This window comes from Lytechinus pictus, chromosome 14, assembly GCF_037042905.1.
Source record: "Lytechinus pictus isolate F3 Inbred chromosome 14, Lp3.0, whole genome shotgun sequence".
In the NCBI taxonomy this organism is placed as follows: domain Eukaryota; kingdom Metazoa; phylum Echinodermata; class Echinoidea; order Temnopleuroida; family Toxopneustidae; genus Lytechinus; species Lytechinus pictus.
The window spans coordinates 28,008,767-28,016,353 of NC_087258.1; positions in this window are offsets into that span (position 1 = coordinate 28,008,767).

The window sequence follows — 7,587 nt, forward strand, 5'->3', positions numbered from 1 at the left end:
GGAGATGAAGGAGTGGTAGCATCCTGCTCGATGAAAGCCGGTTTCAGTCTGTCGACACTGACATTTTCATGTTTACCATTATAATCTATGGTAAAATACTTGTCAGTGCGACGGATGACTCGGAAGGGTCCTCTGTATGGAGGCTGCAGTGGCTTTGTGACAGCATCATCTCTTAGAAAGATGTGAGATGAAGAATGCAGTTCAGGATGTACCTGCGTTCGAGTGTGCTGTTTTCGAGTAGGAGTGGGATGTAATTCCCGCATCATTCTCTTTAGTCTGTGGGCATAGTTAGATGGGTCATCGGCAGAATCAATTTGTGAAGGAGCTACAAATTGTGCAGGTAGAGTGACTGTAGTCCCAAATACTAGTTCTGCTGCAGAGCATCCAATGTCCGCCTTGATTGCTGTGCGTATACCTAGCAAGACTAAAGGGAGTGACTCAGTCCAACGGACCTTGTTATGAGCTTTGAGAGAGGCTTTAAGTTGGCGATGAAAACGCTCCACTAAACCATTTGCGGCAGGATGGTATGCTGTTGTGCGGATGCGTTTAGTGCCGAGGAGGTTGGTGAGTGAAAGGAAAAGTGCTGACTCAAATTGCCTACCTCTGTCTGTTGTGATGGTAGTAGGTGCGCCAAACACTGCTACCCATCTGGCCACAAATGCTCGTGCTACCGTCTCCGCAGTGATGTCGGGGATAGGGATAGCTTCTGGCCATCTGGTGTAGCGATCAACACAAGTAAGAAGGTAATTGTTACCCTCTGATGAAGGAAGCGGGCCTACGAGGTCAATGTGCACATGAGAGAAGCGTGCATCAGGTGAAGTGAAAGTACCAAGTGGTGCTTTGGTGTGCCGATGTACTTTACACTTTTGACACTCGAGGCATGTTTTGGCCCATTTCCTGACATCAGCGTTGATGCTAGGCCAAACAAAGCGCTCTGTAATGAGCTTTTGAGTAGCTCTGATTCCTGGATGAGAAAGTCCATGAAGGGAATCAAAGATAGCTCTTCTATGTTTGACTGGTACCAAAGGCCTGGCAGTACCAGTTGATATATCGCACAGAATTGTAGTGCTAGAACCTGGGAGAGCAATTGACTTGAGTTGAAGTGAGGAATCTTTCACCTCAGTTCCATCTTCCTGATCCTTTGCGATGGCCGCAAAGTCTATGATTGAGGAAGAATCAACTCTGTCAATATACAGACGAGAGAGGGCATCTGCTGCTGTGTTCTCCTTACCTGAAATGTGCTGTATATCAGATGTGAATTGAGAAATGAAATCGAGTTGTCGGATTTCACGTGGCGAATGCCTATACGGTTTCGATTTGAGTGCATGGGTAAGAGGTTTGTGGTCAGTGTAGATAGTAAATGACCTACCTTCAAGGAGATGACGGAAGTGCTTGATACCAAGATATGCTGCAAGCAACTCCCTACCGAATGTGCTGTATTTGGTTTCAGCTGGTTGTAACCTCTTAGAGAAGAAAGCCAGAGGTTGCCAAACTCCATCTACTCGTTGTTGAATAGCTCCCCCGACTCCTACGTCAGATGCGTCGACCAGTAGGCATAAGGGAACATCAGTGCGAGGGTGCACAAGAACAGTAGAGTTAGCTAATTGATCTTTAGCATGATTGAAAGCAAGAAGCTCTTTCTCTCCAAGATCAATCGGCATGTTCTTTTTTGTTCTGTTTTTCAACAGATCAGTCAGTGGTTGCAGCACCTCTGCACAACTAGGAATGAATCGCCTGTAGAAGTTGACCAATCCCAGGAATTCTCGAAGTTTGGTGAGCGACGTAGGTGCGGGAAAATCACGAATGATTTTCACTTTGTCGCTAAGAGGACGGATTCCGGTGTTGTCCACCGTATGTCCGAGGAAAGAAAGCGATGAAGCACCAAACTGACATTTTGAGGGATTGACAATGATGCCATACTCCTGCAGGCGATCAAATAGTTGACGGACGTGTGTCTCATGTTCATCCTTAGAGGAACTGGCTACCAGTATATCATCCAGATAAACATAGACAAATGGGAGGCCGCGAATGACGGTGTCCATCAATCGCTGGAATGTTTGTGCTGCATTCCGAAGTCCGAATGGCATTCGAACAAATTCGAATAAGCCGAATGGAGTGGTCACGGCAGTCTTGTGAATGTCGCTAGGCTCGACTGGGATCTGATGATATGCCCTAACGAGATCAATTTTCGAAAAAATTGTCTTACCTGCAAGAGTTGAAGAGAAATCTTGCAAGTGCGGGATAGGGTATCGATCCGGGACCGTGCGAGCGTTGAGCAAGCGATAATCACCACAAGGCCGCCAGTCCCCTGGCGTTTTCTTGGGAACCATGTGCAATGGACTTGACCAGTTGCTCTCAGATTGTCGGATAATGCCAAGTTCAAGCATGTGCTCGAACTCTGCCTGGGCAATTCTCTGACGATCTGGGGCAAGTCGACGAGGGCGCGCTGCCGCGGGCGGGCCTCGAGTTGGGATGTGATGCGTGGTATTATGTTTCACTTCTGAGTGCTTGTAAACCGGTCGTGTGATATCCGGATATTGACGGAGAATAGAGTGAAACCGCTCCGATGAGTCATGTTGAACATACATCGGGCTAATAGTACCAGTATATGATCCACACCCCTGGACTGTAAGAGTGGTTGTGGTGTCTATCAATCGGCGGTGTTTGATATCCACCAACAGTCCGAACTGGTCAAGAAAATCGGCACCCAAAATCGGCGTGGGTATATCTGTCACAACAAATATCCAGCGGAAAACACGCCGTAAACCGAGATCAAGTGTGAAAGACTTTTGTCCGAAAGTCTTGATTGGTGATCGATTTACAGCCTGTAGTTGGATATTTGTCGCGTCAACCCTAGCCGGTTTTCCCAATTTTGAATGAGGGAAAATGCTCACCTCAGCACCTGTGTCGACGAGATAGCGTGTACCAGTGTACTTATCGTTGACAAAGAAAAGGCGACTGGGTTGGGTGCTGCCAAGGGGGTTAGTCGCCGCTATTCCTTGGCGGGGTCGTTTCCCTGGGCCTGTCTTGCTGAGAAAGAGCAAGGACTAATGCACTTTTGAGCACTGCTCCCATATTTCCAGTGATACCAGCACTGGGCACCTGCATGCTGTTCACTGCGATGCGGGCTGCGCGAAACTGATTGTGGGCGCTTAATCGAGTCTTTGGACTTGCGCTGTCGACTGCGACCTCTCTCGCGGTTATCCAGCATGGAGCAGGTTAATGCTTGAACTTGCATTGTGAGCTGGTCCACCTGTGGGGAGTGGAGGGGGTTGTGATGGCGCCAACTTAGATTGAATGTTGGATATAGTTGGGCCGGCAACTTCAACAATTTTGTCCGCAAGCGCCGCTAAGTCCACCAAACTCACCCCATCGCTTGATGCGGCTAGGATTACCTGCACGTTGGTGGGCAAGCGTTGCAAAAATAATTGCCGAAAAATTGAATCCTCCATTGTGCTCGTCCCCATCAATTGCTGCATCCGCCGGAGGAGTTGCGATGGCGACTTGTCTCCGAGCTCCTCTCCTGACAGCAGCCGATTGAGGCGCGTCTGCTCGGAGACGGTCGTTCGCTTGACCAGTGCAGCTTTTAATTTTTGATAGGGGTTGTCACCCGGGATAGCAGTAATGATATCCCTCACCTCCATAGCTACCTCTTGTTGTAGTGAGGCAACTACATAATTGAATTTAGTGATTTCGGCGGAAATACCCTTTGTGTGAAATTGGGCCTAGCTCCACCTGAACGAACCAAATTTCTGGGTCATTTGCCCAGAATGGTGGGAGCTTAATGCTCACCGGAGCAATAGAGGGTGATACTGGAGAAAGATTAGATTCAGGAGTAGAAGAAACATTAGGGGTAGTCATGTTGTAGAGTTAAGAAAAAAAAATTGAGAAGTAGAAAGGAAACAAAAATAGTGAAGTGAGAAGCAAGAATAGCGAAGTGAGAGAAATGAATAAAGGGCGATAAAAGAAAATTAAGGATTCAGGATCACGTCGGGGTCACCAGTTTAGGAAATTGGCAAAGCCGATCTCCTAATATAAATATAAAAGTTAGGTCCTACCTTAATTCTTGCTCGCCAGAAGATAGAATGGGATCCAGCCGCTCAGAATCTCAGATAAATTGCACAAATCCGTGAATAGAAATATATACACTTCACAATTTCAAATAGATTAGAAAAAAGGGATAGATGTCACAAAATGTCTCGCGAAGTAATGAGCTCATTAAATATGCAGAGAATATAGACTTCGAATGAGTGGAAGTGACGCCGTAAGGAATAAGATTGGAAAATGCAGAGAAATAATTAAGTATAAGTTGATCCTCCACAAGATTTGATTCAATCCTCACTAGCAGCTGGATGAGATGGTCAGCATGAGTGGACAGGACGAAGGCAGAGAGTAGAGTGATGATGTGGTAGAGAAAACAAGTTGTTTTTACCAACATCAGAAAAGATGAGACAAAGAAATAAGCGCCAAAAAGGGAGGCAAAACAAAGTTGAAAAGAACAAAGAAGAGAGAAGCAGACTGTGAGAAAAGCAAACATGCAAGCATCTCTGTAGTGATGTTGTATATACCTGCAAGTTCATTGCAATAAACAAGGAACAATGAAAGGATGTTTGCTCCAAGTCTAGGAACAAAAGAAAGGTTGTTTCTCAATATAAGAATGTGTTTGCCAAGTAGATTTGGACAGAAAATGAGTTGGCTTGCTCTGTGAATGTACAGTATTGTAGTACATACACATGGCGTGAACAAGTGAGAATATATGAAATTGGAAATAAAAGAAAGAATTTATATACATATACAGAATGTTGAAATATAAATGAAAATATATACAAGGAAAGAATATATAGATGTAGATATATAAAAAGATATAGTCAAGTCACTACAATAGTTATGTCGGTAACTAGATTAAAGTTTGATCCAATGTAATGATTCGATCTATTGTGATAGATTTTATGCACGTGGTGCAAAATAAGCTCTTTTGATCTTTTGTTGACTTCAAGAAAACCTGCTCCAGAGAGTTCGGCGTAGCCAACATGGGTTCTGGGACCAGAACAGTTAATGAATCTAACCATTTTATTCTGGATATAATTTTCAACTTCTTTTTATCAAGTACGCTTATGCCACTAAACCAAGCAGGGTTAGCATAGTCAAATAAACTCTGAATAAGAGCAAAACAGAGAATACGCCTTGCTTTTTTATCCATACAACTTTGATACCTGTACAGAAATTTCAAACGGGCATTCGCCTTTTTTACGATTGATTCTACTAAAGATGAAAATGAAAGGGAGCTAGTCAACTCAATGCCTAAATACTTTACAGATTCTTTCCTCTGAATTATCTTATTATTGTATGATACTTCAAATTCAAATGAAGTTTTATAATTACTTTTAGAACAAAACAGAATGCTCTCGGTTTTGCCTAAATGTAACGATAATCTATTATCAGTCATCCAATCGACACATGTAGACAGCTGTTCGCTAAGTTTTTCCTCAACAAATTTTGGGTTGGAATTTGAACAAAGTAGTACACTATCATCAGCATACAATAATAATTTACAGTCAGCTTTTATACAAATAGACATGTCATTGATATAAGTTGAAAATAGAATTGGGCCTAAAATACTTCCCTGTGGAACTCCACACGTTATAGGCATAATTTTGGAACGAATATCGCGAATAGCCACTACTTGATGTCTATTTGACAAGTAGGATTTGAACCATGCTACAGTAGCCTGGATAAAACCCATTATTTGTAATTTTTTCAATAAGATGCCATGATTAACTGTATCAAATGCTTTATGAAAATCTAGGAGTACCATCCCAACGAATTGTCCCTTAGAAATATTAGTTCTCAGATAATCAGTCAAGTGAATAAGGCATGTCTCAGTCGAATAGTCATGTCGAAAACCAGACTGATATTCGTAAATCATATCATTTTCTTTAAAATATTTTTCGATCTGAACACATATCGCCTTTGCTAGAATTTTGGATACTATATGCTTAAAACACTGATAGGTCTATAGTTTTCAACAGCAGTTTTATCTTTCTTCTTATGAATAGGAGTTACTTTTGCAATTTGGGAAAGTGCTAGTAAAGATAGATTTATCAAGAAATTTAATGGTTTGTACAAACTCTTTGCTCCTTCTTTTAGAAATTTAGCAGGTATCAAATCTAACCCAGTGCTTTTTGATACATTTAATTTACGCAACTCATTAAAAATGAATTGATCACTAACAGGTAATAATTCAAATTTATCTTGGCTTATACCTTTTTTTTCATAAAATTCACGAGTGTTCTCACTGTCTGCACTGAAAATGTCTTTGCAAGATGGAAGTTTATCTACCAACGTAGCTGCGACATTTGTAAAATAGGAATTGAATTCATTGGAAATAGTTATCTTATCATGACATAATTCTCCGTCAATTGTAACGACTAATTCTTGGTCCTTTTCATATTTCTTTTTTAATCCCAAACTTTTTAGATTCTGCCAAAGTCTTTTAGAATCATTTTTATTTTCTTCTATTTTATTTTGTAGGTATTCTAATTTGGCCTTTTCACCTCTCTTTGAACCATATTTCTTAATTTCTTGTATCTTTTGGACAGCGTGTCATAATCCTCATCGCTTAGATTTTTTTTCATTTTTTTATACGCCACATTTCTTTCTCGAATAAGAGAAATAATATCTTTAGTCATCCAGTTTTCTGATCTCTGTTTAATTCTAATCCGTTTTTGAGGCGCTATCATATTCAACGTTGAAATAAAAGTATTTTGAAAAACTGACCAAGCCTTATTTACGTCAGTGCATTGGGTTAAATCTGACCAATCAACGGCAGACAGTTTAAGATTGAAAGATCCTCGCTATATTTTTTCAACGATCTAATATCAGTGGTTATGTGAACACCTATAGCCAGCCTAATTTTCTTTCGTGTACATAAAGTGGGGAAGAAGAAATTATTGTATATTATATTATGTTATATTATATATATTATAGTATTACACAGAGAAATATTTTTTTCTTAACTTTATGAAAATAATTTGCTTGGGCCTATGTGTTCATCATTCCTTGTACTCGCATTGTCTGTTTAATGAGATATATAATCTTGTTGTACTAAAATATCCCGTTTTCAAGTCCATATACCCAATATAATTCCTCGCACTTCGAGTTATTATTTCTATAGTGACATATGCTTCTTTTCCATGACTACTTAAAGTGATTGCCCCTTTTAAAGGACAAGTCCACCTCAACAAAAAGGTGATTTGAATAAAAAGAAAAATCCAACAAACATAACTTTGAAAATTTCATCAAAATCGGATGTAAAATAAGAAAGTTATGACATTTTTAAGTTTCGCTTAATTTCACAAAACAATGCACATTCCGGTCGGTATGCAAATGAGGGAACTGATGACATCACTCACTCACTCACTCACTCACTATTTCTTTTGTATTTTCTTATGTGAAATATGAAATATTTATCTCTTTATTGTCCTGTGTAACAAAGTTTTATTTCTTCCTGAACTTGTGGAATTACCATTGTTTAACATTTTATGGTTATTATTGGTCCTTATTTTCAAATCTGTAAAAATAGAAATA